Here is an 18050-nt window from a genome sequence, read left to right on the forward strand (position 1 = left end):
AAAATACATGAATGAATCAGTTCTCCTAGCGAAGAGCCAGATTAATTGCTGGGTGTGGAGCCAAGAGCCAGGTACCGGTTCCAAGCCCAGCCCTGCTGCTGTAGCTGCATGACCTGGGGGCGAGTTACTTCATCCCTCTGGATACTGGTTTCCTCATCTCTAAACTGGGCACAACACTGTGAGCAGTTATGGTGCTTGCTGTGGAACAGAAATATCCAACCAAACTGGCTTTACCAATAAGGAAGTGGATGGGCGCTTGTACCTGGCCATCCACACACTGAGAGGTCATCAGGGTGGTGGGTCCGGCCTCTCAGCCATGTCCTGGAGGACCCAGGTTCTTTCTGACTCCAAGGCCTCTGTCCACAGTACGCTGGCTGTGGCCTTATTACAAGCAGCTTCCTTTCAGGGTCACAGGATGACAGGACAGCTGGGGGACTTCTGGCTCCTGCAGGCTCACCTCCTGCCATGGGTGGAGCCTGTCCTGCCAGGAGGAGCCAGAAAGTCCTTGCCAAGAGGAAGAGCCCAGGAGAGGGAAGGGTGCTCAGGGGAGCAGACCTTTTACAGGGTCCCTCTCAACCAGTAGAATTACTTTACTTCCCGCAGGGTGGGTCCTGGGAGGGGCCAGAAGGTAGGAACCTCTTTAGGGCCTCAGAGATGTAGACATTCCTGTTTCTGAGCTATCAGGATGGAAGGGACAGATTCATATCATAAACATTCATTAGATGTTATACTGTGGCAGACAAAAAAAGCTGATGGTCTACCCAGCCCTGAAGTGGCCGGCGGCGGCAGCTCAGCGGCACAGATCAGCCGTGAACTCGGATTCCGGATGGGGACACACGTTTCCAAGCTGTGGGACAGAATCTCTGCTGCTGGCTCTTGTTTTGTGTACAGAGATCACCGTTGGCTGGCTCCACTTGGTTTTTCCTGACCTCATTTTCCTGTTGTCCTGATTTACCTTCCTGTTGATTTAAAAATTTACCTTATCTATATGTATCTCTGTGAGCCATCGTAGATCCTCTTTGGAACAAGATGTGAGTTTGCACGAACATGTAAGTAATAATGTAAGTGTGTAATAATGTAAGTGTGTGGCTTTGGGTCTTTGGGGCGAGGCTGCCTGGGTTTAACAACCAGCGTTGTTATTTCCCACTGTGTGAAGAAGGGCAACTCTGTGCCTCAGTCTCCTGATCTGTAAATGGACACAATAAGCATATGTACCTCCTCTCAGTCCAGTGCCCAGCACAGCAAGGCCCTACAAGTAAGTGCTACTCATGGCTCTGTTACTGCAGGTACACCAGGGTGTCTATTCCTGCCCCTGTGGATCCCCATCTGCAGGGGGGCGAGGCAGGACTTCAGAAGGTGGCACATGGGCAATACATACTATCAGGTCACTTGATGGAGACTGGACTAGTCTTGGCCAGAGAAGAAAAGCTAGTCTCAAGAGACTGACTGCAGGAACTTGAGGGGAAAGTGCATCAGGGGCACTGTTCCAGGGAGTAACAGTTGAAGAGCAGTGGGGGGTTATGTGTGTGTGCAGGCAGCATGATTGTAAAGGGGTCATTAAAAGAGAAGGACCTAGGAGCTGGGAATCAAAGGCCCTGCGGGGTGTTCCACACAGTCTGGATGGGAGGTCTCAGCACCAGGCCCTAGGGAGGCTGCGGTGTGAACAGCCTATACCAGCCTTCTTTAGTTTCAGCTGCCTTGGGTGGAGAGGGCAGGCCCATCGCCCAGGGCTTGGGGCCTCGCCAAGTGTCTAATTTAACCTGGGAACAGGAAGAAGCCTCTTTAAGTATGCAAAATGCTTTGGAAGGTAAGAGAGGCAAACCAGACCTGAACAGTAATTCCGTTGCTAATTCTGTCTCAGGTATTATGTATAAAGAACATGAACAACTGAGAATGTTGTGAGTTTCTCAAAAGCCTAGAAATTCAATCAAGTCTCTCCCAGCAAGAGTAACTGGGCCCCTCTTGTTTGATGTGCAAATTATAATGAGGTTTTTCATTACACTGAAGAAGAAGCGTACAAGCTGCCGATACGTGTCTAAGGGTATCAAGTGAGAAGCAATTTGAACACACGCATACACTTAAAGCTATTTCCAATGTCTTCCGGAAATAGAAACAACTATAAAAAAATCAGTTTCACATCACACACACGCACAAAAAAAACCTTTAAAAGCCCTACCTGGGATATTGGAAGCTTCCACCCTTCTAGAGATGGCTAATTATATAACTTCCTCTACTGTAAATCACAATGAACGAAGCTGAGCGGGTGAATCATACTCTTTTTTACTGTAATGACAAGACATAAATTACCATAAAGACTTTCAATTCCCAAATTTCAAAGTGATGCAATTTGATAGAATGTGCTTGTCTGTTTTACCACCTGTTATTCACAAAATCCTGTCTTGGAAGCCCTCAGGTTGGCAGTGCACATACAAATCAAAAAACAAGTCCCAGCCCTTGACTCTAAGAGGCTCACGGGGTCTTCTAATTTTCCTAGAGAACTTGGAAATCCTAATTTTTTTAAGAAAGAATAAAACCACTAGGTGTTAGTGGCACACGCCTATAATCCCAACAACTCAGGAGGCTGAGACAGGAGAGTTGCGAGTTCAGAGCCAGCCTCATCAAAAGCAAGGTGCTAAGCAACTCAGTGAGACCCTGACTCGAAATAAAATACAAAATAGGGTTGGGGATGTGGTTCAGTGGTCGAGTGCCCCTGAGTCGAATCCCCAGTACCAAAAAAAAAAAAAAAAAAGAGTAAAACCATCTAATTTTTAAATGTCTGAAACTAATCATCATGTTCATGAAAATATAGAGAAATCAATAGACTTGCCTGAGGCTGTCTTCAGTTTGTGGCTTCTCTCTGGAGAATTCTCTTGCATGTCTGCTCAGAATCCTGGGTACCTGTCACCAAGCCCAAACCCAGCTCTGGACACCTCTGATGTGATGAGCCCCTGAGTGATCCTGCTGGTATTTTAGGCCTTCACATTTCCATGTGGGTTTTGGCTTTACCGGAACCTTTACTTGGGCTTTTTTTTTTTTTTTTTTTGGTTCCAGGTATTGAACTTGGGAGCACTTTATCCCTGAGCCACGTCCCCAACCTGTTTTATTTTTTATTTTGAGACAGGATTTTGCTAAGTTGCTGAGGCTGGTTTTGAATTTGTAATCCTCCTTCCTCAGCCTCCTAAACTGCTGGGAGTACAGGCATGTGCCCTTGTGCCCTCACTGGCCCTTTTTGGTCTTAGGCTTCCCTCTCTGTATTAGTCTCCTCCAGCTGCCTTAACAAAATGTCACAGATGGAGTGGCTTGGGGAACAGGAAATTGCAGCTCACAGTCCTGGATGCTGCAAGTCTGAGTCAAGGTGCTGGCAGGTTGGGTAGCTCTGAGGCCTCTGTTCTTGGTCTCCTCTTGCTGCCTCTTCACAAGCCTATCTCTCTGTGTGTCCTAATCTCTTCTCATAAGGACACTGCCCAGGCCAGATCATGGTCCATCCTAGCCGCCTCATTTAACTTAAATTTAACTTTGAAGACCTTATCTCCAAACAGCCACATTCTTGAGTAGATTAGGCCTTTAACGTATGTTTTGAGAGGACTATTATCTAGTCCTTAACACTTTCTGCTTCAGTTAACCCTGTCCAATTCCCCACTTCTTCCTGAGAGCAGGGGGAATATGGACAGGTCTTTCTTTTGGAATTTCTAAAAACGCTTCCAGGAGACCTGAGACCCAATGGCTCCTTCAGTAAACCTGGATCCCCCAACTGACCTCTTTAGAACTGGCTCCCACCCTCCGATACATAGTTCCTCTTGCCTCCCCCACCCTCTCTGCAGGTCTGGAATATCCAGACAGAAGTCAAATGGCTCCTGTTTTCGAACTCCCCCTCTGGTGAGTTGTCTCCAAAGAGGGCCACCAACAGCCCTTTCCATTTTTTTTTTTTTTTGGTACTGGGTATTGAATTCAGGGGCACTCGACTACTGAGCCACATCTCTGGCCCTGTTCTGTATTTTATTTAGAGACAGGGTCTCACTGAGTTGCTGAGTACCTCACTTTTGCTGAGGCTGGCTTTGAACTCGTGGTCCTCCTACCTCAGCCTCCTCAGCTGCTGGGATGACAGGTGTGCGCCATTGCGCCTAGCCTTTTCCATTCTTGAATGAGCACATCTCTTCTCCCTTAAGAGGTAGAGGCTATTTGCCCTCTTCTCGAGTCCGGGTTGATTCTGGTTACCTGATTTCACCAATAGGAAGTGATGCTGTGCCTGTCTATCCCTCAGGAGGCCGGGCAGCTTCTGCTTTTCCTGAGACTGCCACCTGCACAGAATCCCAGACTAGCCTTGTGGAGAAGAACAAAGATGCCCCAGCCTACAGCGGCTTACGGTCACACCTGGGATGGCAGGTGAAACCACAGAACAGGGAGAAGGAATAATTCACTGCTGTTTAGTTTTGGGGGGTTTATTATGAGGCCATAGGTAACTGAAACACTCATTCCCAGCTACAACCTTCTCTAATTATTTCTATTCTTTATACCAATGCTTCGATCACCATGCTCAGTTCAAGGTTAGGGAACAAACTAATACTCTGTTTCAAAGAAGACAGAGGTGAGCTGAATCGCAGAGCAAGTCTCACAGTTTGTGTCTTCTCTTGTCCCCTGGCCTGCGTTTTTAACTTACATGGTGTGATGCAGACACTGTGCAGTGAGGTTACTTTACATATAGGAGATGCTGCATCAACAAACACTGGAGACCACATGGGAAACGTTTGCTGTAACTAGGCTCCTAATGTGCCGTGCCTTAGACTGTTGTGAGGATAGGAAAATATTTTTTCATAGAGATGCCTGGGATTAAGGGCTTCACAAGAAGTACTGTACACCTCTCTTACTTTCTAAAGCTTCACATTTATAATGGAATGAGTTGGCCTTTTTGTATCACATGGAGATTGGAAGGTTTTTTTGTTTGTTTTTAAAAGCAAAAACAGATGCACAGAGAAATTGAAGAACTCACTCGAAGGCAAAACATTGCTAGATGTCAGGTGAGGCTGTTATTTATTTATTTATTTATTGGGTACTGGGGGTGGAACCCAGGGGTGCTGAGCCACTGAGCCACATTCCCAGACCATTTTAATGTTTACTTTCAGACAGGGTCTCGCTAAGTTGCTGAGGCTGGTTTTGAACTTGGGATCCTCCTGCCTCAGCCTCCTGAACGAGGCTGTGGCATTCTTGATGTTAATGCTGAATGGAGTCTTAGTGGTGGACCAGGGTGTAGAGGGAACATGAAGGGCTAGGAGCTGCATGTAGGTGCCCTTAGGGCAAGGCCTTGCTTGGCCATCCCGATCCCTCCTGCACCACCTTGGTCGTCAGTGTCATTGGACCCCATTGACCTTCATTCTGTGTCTGGAACACAGATTGGCAAGTTCCTGCTTTGGCTTTCCTATTCCCTGACTGTGTGTTGCTGGTGAAATCAGTGGACACAGGGAAGGCTCAGTTTCCTCATCTCCAAAGTGAGGCTACGGATACTCTTCCTGTGAGGATGACTTCAACTCCACAGGGTTGTGGTAAGAGAAAATGTAGAAAAAGAATTCGAAAACCTATGAACTGAAAAACCCAGAAGAAACACTATTACTTCACCCTATAATATACCTTACTCAACAGAGCAGCCAGAAAATTCATAGGAAGTTGGAGATGTGGGTTTTAACTGATCTCTACTACTTACTAACTCAGAGCCCTCGAAAAATCCTTTAATCTTCCTGAGCCTCAGTTTTCCCAAAGGTTACAAGCTCAGCATTCTTTTTTTTTTTCCCCCCAGTGCTGGGGATTGAACCTAGGGGTGCTCTACCACTGAGCTACATCCCTAGCCTCATTTAAAAAAAAATATTTGGAGATAGGGTCTCCCTACATTGCTTGCCTTGAACTTATGATCCTCCTGCCTCAGCCTCCCAAATTGTCAATCTCAGGATTCCCTGGTTTCTAGAACACTATCTGAATATTTTATAGGATGCTTTTCAGCTTTACGAGACTATTCTCAGTCGCCTATGGCTGAGATGCACATGACCATGGAAATGACAAGATTATCAAAATTATTTTCAATAAACTATAGTCTCATCTATATACGTACTGTTTTTTTTAAAAAAAAATATATATATATATATATATTTAGTTGTAGATGGACACAATACCTTTATTTTATTTATTTATGATTTTTTATGTGGTGCTAAGGATCGAACCCAGTGCCTCACACGTATGAGGCAGGCGCTCTACCATTGAGCCACAACCCCAACCCTTATATACATACTTTTATATAGGTTTAAAAAATGGAAGCTCTTTGGATGGAAATGTAAAATACACCATTAGAGTTATGCCTATTCTTTTTTTTTTGAAAAATTAATTCACAACTTATCAGATTCAGCTACTACTATACCAGTGGAACAAGTATCCACAGATTATTGAATATTATGGTTTTATTATCCTCAAAGAAGTATTTCCTAAATATCATTAGTTTTTATTTTTAACAGAATTGATGTACTGTTTTAAGGCAGAAAATTGTCTTTTTTACTTTAAAATGTTACATTAGAATGCCTTTAGATTTCAAACTGCGTTTGAACTAAACTTCCAATTGCTTCTGATGAGAGAGAATGTCTTCATTCAGTTCTGTCTGGGGCCCTGTGTCTCGGCAAAGAAAATGCATTCTTTGGAGAATAGAAGGCTCGCTATGACACTGCTGAGTTATGAATAATTTGTGCTATCCAGAAACAGTCCTTGATTTGAAAATACCATCTTAAAAACATCATTTGTTGTTTGGCTACCATTTCCTATTTAATACAAAAATTGGAAACTAGAATAGCAAGTCCTGTCCTTTGGGGACTTATGTTCTCATTTGCTTGATGTCCCCTTCCAACTTGGAAATACAGCATGTTGCATATTTGGGATATGAAATGGAAGAGAGCTATGGGCTTTCTGTTTGATGCTGGAGGGTGGAGAGGAGGAAATATGTGACATCATTTGAAATTTTAAGAGGCAACCTGAGTTTGCGTTAAGCAACTGCTATTTTTAGGTGACATCCACGAGTCATGAGTCATTGTTCCCCATCCTCTCAGCCCTTAATGACATTCTCAGCTTTCAGTCTGCCCCAGCGGAGTGGTTAAGGGCTTATCAATCCAATGCAATATTATGAAGATATAAGAACAACATGTGAGATAGGACTTTCAGAATAACCAGGCAAGGGGCTCCACAGACTCTTCTCACCAGCAAAACAATAACTTAACTGGTGAAAATGATCTTAAAAAAAAAAAAAGCAATAAAGTCCCTGGAAATTATTCAAAAGACAAATAGGAAATGGAGAAAAAGTCATTCAAGAAAATCTACAAAACCTTAGTAAGAAGAGTGAGAGTCTGTGGCTTGGGAGCCACATCCTGCCTCCCCTCCTGCACCCCCAGCCCTGTGTTACGGAAGTGCTACTTACACTGGGGCAGCTGCTCTGGGCAGGCACTTCCAAGAGGATGCCCTTCCCCCATCCCCCACCTCCCAGTCTGAGGCTAGGGTTTCACCCCAGAGGGGTGGATTCCCGCCCCTAGCCCCTTGCTGTTGAAGCTTGATTCTAGATAGTCCTGCCAGCAGGGTGAGCCTCCCTCTTACCCCACTTGCTTATAGGATAGAAGCTGTACTCCAGCTAAAGCAGGCTAAGAACATCAGGCTCACTACCCCCACCCTCATCCACTAGCTCAGTGGACCTGCTGCCTTCACCCCCAGGACACACTTCACAGCAGGGGCATTCGTCACTTTGCAGCATGGATCCCGGAGCCCAGGTCCTTCTAGTGGTGCAGGGGTTCTGCCCAGGGGGACAGGCAGGCCACAGGACAAGTAGCCCAGCAGTTCTGCCTGCAAGACTGACTTTGCTTGAACAGAGAGTGGAAAAGTTCATGGCTAACAGTTCTGACTAAAGGATGCAGATCTTGGTGGACTTGGAGGAAGCTGCTAGGTAGCTCTGATACAAGAACAGCAGAGCAGCCACAAGTTTAATAGGGAGAAGCAGAAGGAGCCAGCCAAGGAGAATTCCCTGGGGTCACAGCCAACTTGGGATCTGATGGGAATGCTGTGCACAGGGGCTAAGCATTCTTCCTATCATCCAGGAAGACTCGGAGCAGACCCAAAAGCATTCTCCAAGCCTCCAACAGACCCTGCAACGCAGGGAATCCTCACTGGCTCAGAGGCTTATACGCAACCTCTGAACAAATAGTGAATGAAAAGCAAGTTACTCTGACCCAGGGGCAACTCCTAGGAAGCTAGCCTTTAAAATAATATTGGTTTCTCTTTGCAGCCTGGAAGACTGCATGTCCAAGCCTGTACCCTCCCAGGGAGCCAGCAGAGTGGAGCAAGGCAGAACTCGAAGATATTAGAATGTGGGACAAAGAAAAAGCAACCCCCAACTGTGTAACAACCTCCAAGCCACGCACATATACAACAGTGAGGCACAAACATCTAAGTGGCTGTGAGGGTTTAAGCACAACCTTTGACCACGGAGTGGCTCGTGTCTGCTGGAAGCGATTCCTAGGCGAGGTAGCCAAGCTAAAAGGGAGTAAGAAGGAGAGAATTCTGAGGTCAGATGTCAGAGGCTGCACACTGCAGGGGAACAGACTTCACAGAATGATTTTGGTCAAGTCTCTAAACAAATAAACTCCAGCAAACAACAAGAACAGAAGCAGCCACCTCTAGAGGTAGTGTCAGTATCCACTGTTGCTACAAAATATTGTCTAAAATTTTCAGCTTCTAACAAAAAAAAAATTACAAAAAATAAAAAATAGCGCATGGGTTTTGTTTGTGTTTAAGAAAAAAACACAAATAATAGAAACTGCTTTTGAAGCTGCACAGATACAGGGCCTAGCAAATAGACACTTCAAAAGAGCTATTATAAATATGTTCAATGAACTAAGGAGAATCACGCTCAAAGAACCAAAGGAAGGTGTGATGATAATGTCTCAACAAAAGAAAACATCAGTAAAGAGATAGAAACTATCAAAAAGAATGAAATAGAAATTCTAGACTTGGAAAGTACAAACGGAAGTGGAAAATTCAGAGGGGTTCAATTGTAAATTTGAGCAGGCAGAGAAATCCAAAGGAAACGAGAAGATACTTTGAGCTGAATAAAAATGAAGACACAGCATACCCAAACTTATAAAATGCAGCTAAAGCAGTGCTTTGAGGGAATTTACCATTGTCCATACCTATGTGAAGAAAAAAGAAAGATTTTGAATCAATAACTTAAACTTCTACCTTCAGACACAGGAAAAAGAAGAGCAATCTAAGCCAAACACAAACAGAAAAAGAATAAAGATTAGAGTGGGAATTAGCCAAATAGAGAGTAGAAAAAAATAATAGAGAAAAAAATTGATGAAACCAAAAGCTGAAAAGATGAACAAAACTCATAAACCTGTAGCAAGACTGGCCCTGAAAAAAAATTGAGAAGACTCAAAATACTAGTATCAGAAACAAAAGAGAGGACATTAATACTGACCTTACAGAAATAGAGAGGTTTGTGATGAAATACTATGAAGAATTGTATGCCCCCCAAATCTTATATGTACATGTATTTATATAATATATAATACATATTATATAATATATAATTTATGTATTATATGTGTGCATATATAATATAGCTTAAATGGACAAATTCCTAGGAAGACACAGACTACTGAAATTGATTAAAGAAGAGGTAGAAAATCTGAATAGACCTATAGACCTATGAAAAGAGGTCAAATTGGTAATTTCAAAACTTCCCATAAAGGAAAACTCAAGTCCAGTTGTCTTCATTGATGAATTCTATTAGAGATTCCCAGAAGAAATAATACCAATTCTTCCAAAAAAAAAAGAAGGGAGAACACTTACCAACTCATTCCCTGAAGTCAGTATTGTCCTGATATCAAAATTAGAGAAAGATATCACAAGAAAAGAAACTAAAAACCAATAAACACCAAGATTCTTAACAAAATACTAATAAAGTAAAGCAGCAAAAAATAAAGAGGAGCCGGGTGGCGCACACCTGTAATCCCGGTGGCTCGGGAGGCTGATCAAGTTCAAAGGGAGTCTCAGCAATTTAGCAAGGCCCTAAGCAACTTAACAAGACCCTGGGTCAAAATAAAACATAAAAAGGGCTGGGGATGTGGCTCAGTGGTTAAGCGCTTCTGGGTTCAATCCCTGGTACCAAAACCGAACCAAAACAAAGAAAAAACCCTGAACTAACCGGAAATTCATATGGAAATTCAGGGGACCCACAGTTGATGAAATTATCTTTGAAAAGATGATCTAAGTTGGAGGATTCACATTTCTTGATTTCAAAACTAAGAATGTACAGTAAGCAATACAGTGTGGAACTAATGTAAGATCATCGGGCAGATTAACAGAATAAATTGGGAACCCAGAAATAAACGTCTGCATTTATCAACTGATTTTCAACAAGGCCGCCAAGTGTAACATGGTGGGCGCATTCATCCTTTTTGTGTTACCAACAGCACAATACCACGGGCTGGGCAAGTCTTAAGAAAATGATTCATTTTGGCTCACAGTTCCGGAGGGCAACCGCATATGGTGATGTCCTTCCTGCTGACAGAGTCCAGGGGAGGTACAGGGTAAGAACAGGAAGCATGAGTGTGTGTGTGTGTGTGTGTGTGTGTGTGTGTGTGTGTGTCCCTGTTTCTCTCACTCTTCTTATATAGCTGCCAGGATTCCATCTTGGGGCTCCACCCTGATGACCCGATCTAATCCTCATCACCTCCCGAAGGCCCTGTCTCTAGAGGACAGAGTTTAACTAAATTTCCACCTTATTAATACCTCATGATGGGGATTTAATGTAAAACACATGAAACTGTTGGTGGGCGGGTCACACTTGAGCCATAGCATTTCTCGTCTGGTGCCCAAGGTTCATGTCCTTCTCACAACACATCACCCATCTCCAATAATCCCTAAACCTTAACTTGTTCTAGAATGAATTCAAAAGTCCAGTGTCTCATCGGAGACTCAAGGCGATCTCCCTGCAGTTGTGAACCTGTAAAATCAAAACAATTTCTTTCTGATAGACAGCGGTGGGACAGGCACAGGGTAATATCTCCATTCCCATAAGGGAGGCAGGGAAGGTGTATGTAGAAAGGTGTAGTCAGCCCAGAGCAGACCAAAACCCAGCAGGCATCGAATCCTAAAACTCCAGTCCAGCATCTTGTGCACTTTGAGATGAGAAGTGTGTCCCCAAGGCCTTGAGCAGCCCTGTCCCTATGGCTTTGCTGGTTGCAAGCCACATGGGTGATTCCTTGGGCTGCACACTGATTTCCACTCCTTTCTAAAGCTGGCTGTCGGGCTGCTGTCTGCTGTGCATTTGCCGGGTTCCTGCTGACCCCACTCCTACAGTGGTAACATCCCCCTGGGGCTTCTCTTCAGGGTTCTAACCCTTTGGCAAACTTTGTTCTGGCTTCCCAAGCTTTTCTTTGAAATTTTTGTGGAAGTTACCAACACCCCATACTCTTGCATTCTGGGCACCTGCAGAACCAGCTCCATGTGGAGACCAAAGTCTGCCACTGGCACCAGCTATACCTGGGCCTGTTTGAACCCTGGTTGTGGCAGCCACTGAGCACTTTTCTGCAAAGTCAGAATCCTGAGACAACTTTGGTCCCATAACATAATCATAGCAATGAGGAAAGAAGACTCGTTTTCCAACAAATGATGCTAGCACACGTAGGTGTATTGATATAAAAGAACACAACTGGGGCTGGGGTTATGGCTCAGTTGAACACTGGGTTCAATCCTCAGCACCATGTAAAAACATGTAAATAAAATAAAGGTATTGTGTCTGTACTGTGTCTGTTTACAACTGGGCCCAGTACTGTGCGCCCTATGTAAAAATTAACTCAAATGGAATGCAGACCTCAATGTAAGAGCTAAAACTATAAAACTCTTAGAAGAAAGCAGGTAGTTTTGTGACCTTGGGTTAGGTAATGTTTTAGTCAGCTATTTCTCTGCTGTGACTAAAAGATCTGACCAGAACAATTGTAGAGGAGGAAAAGCTTATTAGGGGCTCACGGTTTCAGAGGTCTTAGTCCATAGAAGGCCAGCTCCATTCCTCGGGGCTCGAGGTGCAGCTGAACATCACGGCTTGAGAAGGTAGAGGAGGGAAGCAGCTCACATCATGGTGATCAGGAAGCAGAGAGGGACTCCACTCTTCAGATACAAAATATATACCCCAAAGCCACACCTCCACTTCCACCTCCTTCAACCACACCCTCCCATTTCAATCACTACCCAGTTAATCCCATCAGGGATTAGTTCACTGATTAGGTTAAAGATATAGCCCAATCATTTCTCCTCCAAACCTTCTTGCATTGTCTCACATGTGTGCTAGGAGCCACAAGCATATATACGATGTATGGCACCTTTGGTTGTAAAGTGACGCCAGCTAGCCACTGAGATGATTATGTTAAAATTTACATTCATATGCAAACTGGACTCCCGCTGTTCACCTTGGCCTGCTACCGGACTCAAGTTACGGGACTTTACGGGACTGCTGGAGAGTTCCCATTGGTTGGGGAAGGATAGTAGGAGGGAATTCCGGAGGAGGTCGGAGGAGACGGGGGTTCCGGGACGCGCGGTTCCGGTCAGACACCCTCGTGGGAGGACCGGTTTTTGACTCGCTGGCGCGGAGAGTGTTAGCGGCTTTTTCAAAATAAAGTTTTGTTCCTGCTTCAGTGGCTCGTGATTCTGTGCCCAGCCAAGACTGCGGCATTTGGCGGCCCGTGCGGGGAACGCCTGAAGCTTAGAGGTGAGTAAATTGCTCGCCCCTGAGGGAAGGCGACAGGATGGATGACCTTCTCAGAAAACAATGTGTTCTTGTTTTGATTTATTTTGTTTTTATTTCGAGCTCCCTAGCCCTAGAATTTTCTCAGGCGAACTGGAAAAAATGGTTGGCTCAAGGTTTGAAGTTATTCAGCCCTGAGAAAGAGAAAATTGATACAACCATTGTCTGCTCCGTCTTTGTTTCATTCTGCTTCGGCTTTGTTTTATCCTACCTTATTGGGTTAGGTTATAGTAGATTAGAATCCAATAAAAAACAAACCGAAAAACTGTTAAGTAAATTGTTAGAGGTCCAGACTATGGTAGAAAAAACGCTAGGTCAAGCAAAAGAGAAGGTCTCTCAAGCTAGTCAGACAGAGGAGAATTTAAAGAAAGCAAGCTTAGAGGACAAGCAGCCATCAGGTGGAGAATTACAACAGGAGGTTGCTACCAACTCCGTTCTATCACCAGAGGGCGTAACTCAGCCAACAGCTCCATCTACCGCTGAGCGGCCCTCAACTACCGTAGTTGATGGACGGAATTCTGAGGCAGGACCCCAAAGATTAGCATGCCCTGTACTTGAGCAGGCAGGAGGGCAACGAATTCACCGTGCTTTAGATTTCAAAACAATAAAGCAATTAAAGGAGGCTGTAACGACCTATGGGCCGCAAGCTCCCTTCACAATAAGCATGGTTGAATCTGTTACCAACTTGGACATGACACCAGCAGATTGGGCTAACATGTGTCGATCTGTGCTAAACGGAGGACAATATTTGTTATGGAAGGTTGCCAATGAGGAATTTTGCATGGAGACAGCTAGGCGAAATGCAGAAGCTGGGTACCCTCAAAGAAATATGGACATGCTATTGGGAAAGGGACCATATGAAGGTCAAAGACAGCAAATTGAATATGACCCTGGCGTATACGCACAAATTGCTGTAGATGCAGTTAGGGCATGGAAAACTTTACAGGGGCATGGAGACTTACAAGGTCAATTATCTAAGGTAATACAAGGAACTAATGAACCTTATGCTGAATTTGTAGATAGACTTATTCAGTCAGCCTCTAGGATATTTGGAAATACAGAACAGGTAATGCCATTTATAAAACAACTGGCTTATGACCAAGCAAATCGTTGCTGCAGAGAGGTCATTAGACCATGGAGACATGAGGATTTAAACACATATATTAAATTATGTAGAGACATTAATGAACAGGGGCAAGTCTTAGCAGCAGTACAACAGGCTTTAGATGCCAGGCCAAGAACATGCTATAATTGTAATCAAACAGGACATTTTAAAAGGAGTTGCCCCATAAGAGGAGGGTTTAACAAAGCGGGGTATCAAAGGAATAGAATACCGGGTATTTGCCCACGATGCCATAGAGGGAAACATTGGGCTAATGAATGCCGTTCTCAAACCACCATAGAGGGTATTCCGTTATCAAAAAACGGACAAAGACCAAGTGTTTACCCACGATATCATGGAGAAAGGTATCAGGCTCCGTTGCCAAAAAACGGACTAGAGGGCCCAATGCCCCGGGGCCCAAAACCACAAATATATGGGGCAATGGAGGAATCCAACAGCACCATCAAGGTAGTGCCCAGGACGCATTATCCATTAAATCCCTCATCAGACAAACTAGAGGGAGCGCAGGGCTGGACATCTGCTCCTCTGCCAGAGCAGTACTAACTCCAGAGATGGGAGTTCAAATCATTCCCACAGGAGTAAAAGGACCTCTTCCCCAGGGAACAGTAGGCTTATTATTGGGACGCAGTTCTTCTACACTAAAAGGACTTACGATAAGTCCTGGGGTAATTGATCCCGATTATGAGGGTGAAATAAAAATTATAGCTAGTTCTCCAAGAGGTATATCAGTAATTTCACCAGGAGATAGAATAGCACAGTTATTAATAATACCCAGCCTGCATGATAAATTTTCCAGTCGTAATGTAGAAAGAGGTTCCAAGGGATTAGGCTCCACAGGTGTAGATTGGGCTATGCTGTCTTTGAATTTAGATTCTCGCCCAATGCTAAAATTAAATATACAAGGACATAACTTTAATGGGCTGCTGGACACAGGAGCTGACCTTAGTGTCATCTCTCGTCAAGAATGGCCAAAACATTGGCCATTACAACAAGCCACTCAAACGCTTCGAGGCCTAGGAGTGGCGACTAATCCCCATAGAAGTGCTATGGTATTAGATTGGAGGGATCCTGAAGGATGTGAAGGAACTATACAGCCCTATGTATTGGATCATCTTCCCGTAAATTTATGGGGACGAGATGTCCTAGATCAATTAGGATTGACATTAACAAATAACATCAATCCTAATGCGCCCACTACTAGGGCTAAACAAGGCTTTAGGAAAGAAAAAAGATTAAGAGAACAAGAACAAGGTATAACAGCACCTATTCAAATAGATCAAGAAATAAATAGACACGAATTGGGTTTTCAGAAAGGGCCACTGAGACAATCAAAATTACTTGGAAATCAGAAAGACCAGTGTGGGTTCCTCAGTGGCCCTTGACTAAAGAAAAGATACAAGTAGCCCATGACTTGGTCAGACAACAGTTAGCGGAAGGACATATACAACCTTCCGTATCCCCCTATAATACTCCCATTTTTGTCATTAAAAAGAAATCTGGTAAATGGAGATTATTACAAGATTTAAGAGCCATTAATAATGAGATGGTTATTATGGGACCTGCTCAATCAGGGATTCCTCAATTGTCTGCTTTACCAAAAACCTGGCATGTTTTAGTTATAGATATTAAAGATTGTTTCTTTTCAATTCCAATTCATCCCGAGGATAGTCCACATTTTGCATTTACTATCCCTGCACTGAATCATGAAGGTCCTGATCAGAGATATGAATGGAAAGTACTCCCTCAAGGGATGGCTAACAGCCCAACTATGTGTCAAATTTATGTTAATAAAGCAATCCAGCCACTTAGAAACCAAAATCCTGAACTACAAATATTTCACTATATGGATGATGTGTTACTGGCACATAAAGATAAAAACACATTACTAGAATGTTATGCCACACTTACAAACTTATTGAAAAATTATAATCTAGAGATAGCAATAGATAAAGTACAATTAAATCTTCCAATTAATTATTTAGGAGTTCTATTATCCTCAACCATGGTCCGTCCACCAAAAATTCAAATACGAGTAGATCAACTCAAATCACTTAATGACTTTCAAAAGTTATTGGGAGACATAAATTGGATAAGGCCTTATCTAGGCATACCAACAGGAGAGTTAGGACCTTTATTTGATATTCTAAAAGGTCCATCAGATCCAAATTCACCCCGCATGTTAACGCCTGAAGCAAGAAAAACATTAAAAATCATTGAAACGTATATGGAAAATATGCATTTGGATAGAATTGATATAAGTTTGCCTTTATTATTTATTGTACTACCAACAAAAAATATTCCTACAGGAGTATTTTGGCAAGAAGGTCCATTATTGTGGATACATTTATCTTATTCCCCTAACACTATTCTTACTAGATATCCTGAGGCTGTAGGACAATTAATACTCAAAGGAATAAAAGCAGCTAAGGGAGTGTTTGGGATTTCTCCCAATAAAATTATTACTCCATATACTATGGATCAAATTGATGAGTTAGCTAATGAGTTAAATACTTGGGCAATAATCCTGTGTAAAACTAGTGTTTCATTTGATAATCACTTACCATCTAATCCTTTGTTGTCTTTTTGGTCTAAGCATCCTGTAGTTTTTCCAAAAATGACAAGAAAAACCCCTATCATAAATGCTCCAAATATATTCACTGATGGGTCAAACAATGGTACAGCAGCAGTAGTTACTCCTGATCAAACTTTTACATTTTTAGTACCCAAACAATCAGCTCAAAAGGTAGAGCTTAATGCAGTATTACAAGCTTTTATGATGTTTAAAGATTCTGTATTTAATTTATTTTCTGATAGTCAGTATGTAGTTAATGCTATTAATTCCCTTGAAGATGCTGGTAGGATTTCCCCTTCCTCTACTGTTTTCTCTTTGTTTTCCGCTATACAAAGTCTAATCTGGGACCGAAAAGATCCATTCTTCATAGGTCATATCAGGGCACATACAGGATTGCCTGGAGCCCTTAGTATGGGCAATGAACTAGCAGATAAATCTACACATGACATACATATTTTCTCCACAATAGAAGAAGCTATAAATTTTCATAAAAGGTTCCATGTCAATGCTAATACTTTACAAAAGCGTTTTAAAATAACTAAAGAACAGGCCAGACATATAATAAAACAATGTCAAAATTGTGTGACATTTTTACCACAAGTTAATCTTGGAGTCAATCCTAGAGGACTAATACCTAACCATATTTGGCAGATGGACGTCACACACTTGCCAGAATTTGGAAAATTAAAATATTTACATGTTACAGTTGATACCTCTTCCGGATTTTTGATGGGCTCCCTTCATGCCGGAGAAAAAACTAAAGATGTTATAGCTCATTGCTTACAAAATTTTGCCACTGTGGGCGTTCCAAAACAGTTAAAAACGGACAACGGTCCTGGTTATACTTCCTCCTCTTTTAAACAATTTTGCTCATCATTTGGTATTACTCACATAACAGGAATTCCATACAATCCACAAGGACAAGGCATAGTTGAAAGAGCTCATCAAACTATTAAAATGTACTTATTAAAACAAAAGGAGGGAATTGGAAAGGGGTATATATCCCCCAAAGATAAACTTAAAATAACCCTTTTTACTCTAAACTTTTTAAATTTAGATTCATCGGGACTTAGTGCTGCGGAAAGACATTTGTACCCCAAAAATGTACATAAGCCTAAGGTACTTTGGAAAGATATTCTAACAGGACAATGGAAAGGCCCGGATCCAGTGATAGTCTGGAATCGGGGCGCTGTCTGTGTTTTCCCACAGGATGAACAGCAACCGATTTGGATTCCAGAGAGATTAACTAAAACAATTTCTACAGAAAAAGAAGATGATTTGACTCAAATCCATAACAGCTGACATCCAGAGCTCCAGCTTGGCTATTCTTACATCTGCGACAGTGATTAACCAAGGTTTTTTTTTTTTCAGTATCTATTTTATTATTGCATTTTTCCACATCATAAAGTTCTATTTTATTTTTGAGCTCATACAAACCTAGGTTAATGTTTTTCTGATCAGTTTTATTTTTTGACTGTGTTTTATTTTTTATTTATTTATTTATTTATTTATTTATTTATTTATTTTTTTGACTGTGG

General features: G+C 42.7%; 1 long non-coding RNA gene across 2 annotated transcripts in view; it reads left to right on the plus strand.

Moving 5' to 3' along the window:
- The first annotated feature begins 534 nt into the window (after positions 1 to 534).
- LOC308643594 overlaps positions 535 to 18050 on the plus strand; it is a 37400-nt gene continuing 19884 nt past the window's right edge. The window contains exons 1-4 of one of the 2 annotated variants that reach the window (XR_014020752.1): positions 535 to 1049; positions 4262 to 4383; positions 4953 to 5015; positions 5388 to 5537. This is a non-coding gene — a long non-coding RNA (uncharacterized lncRNA). Of the gene's footprint in view, positions 1050 to 4261; positions 4384 to 4952; positions 5016 to 5387; positions 12357 to 18050 lie in introns of those variants that run through there. The other variant, XR_014020753.1, reaches the window with a different exon arrangement.

The sequence above is a fragment of the Spermophilus citellus genome, assembly GCF_964194105.1.
Source record: "Spermophilus citellus genome assembly, chromosome: 3".
Lineage (NCBI taxonomy): Eukaryota > Metazoa > Chordata > Mammalia > Rodentia > Sciuridae > Spermophilus > Spermophilus citellus.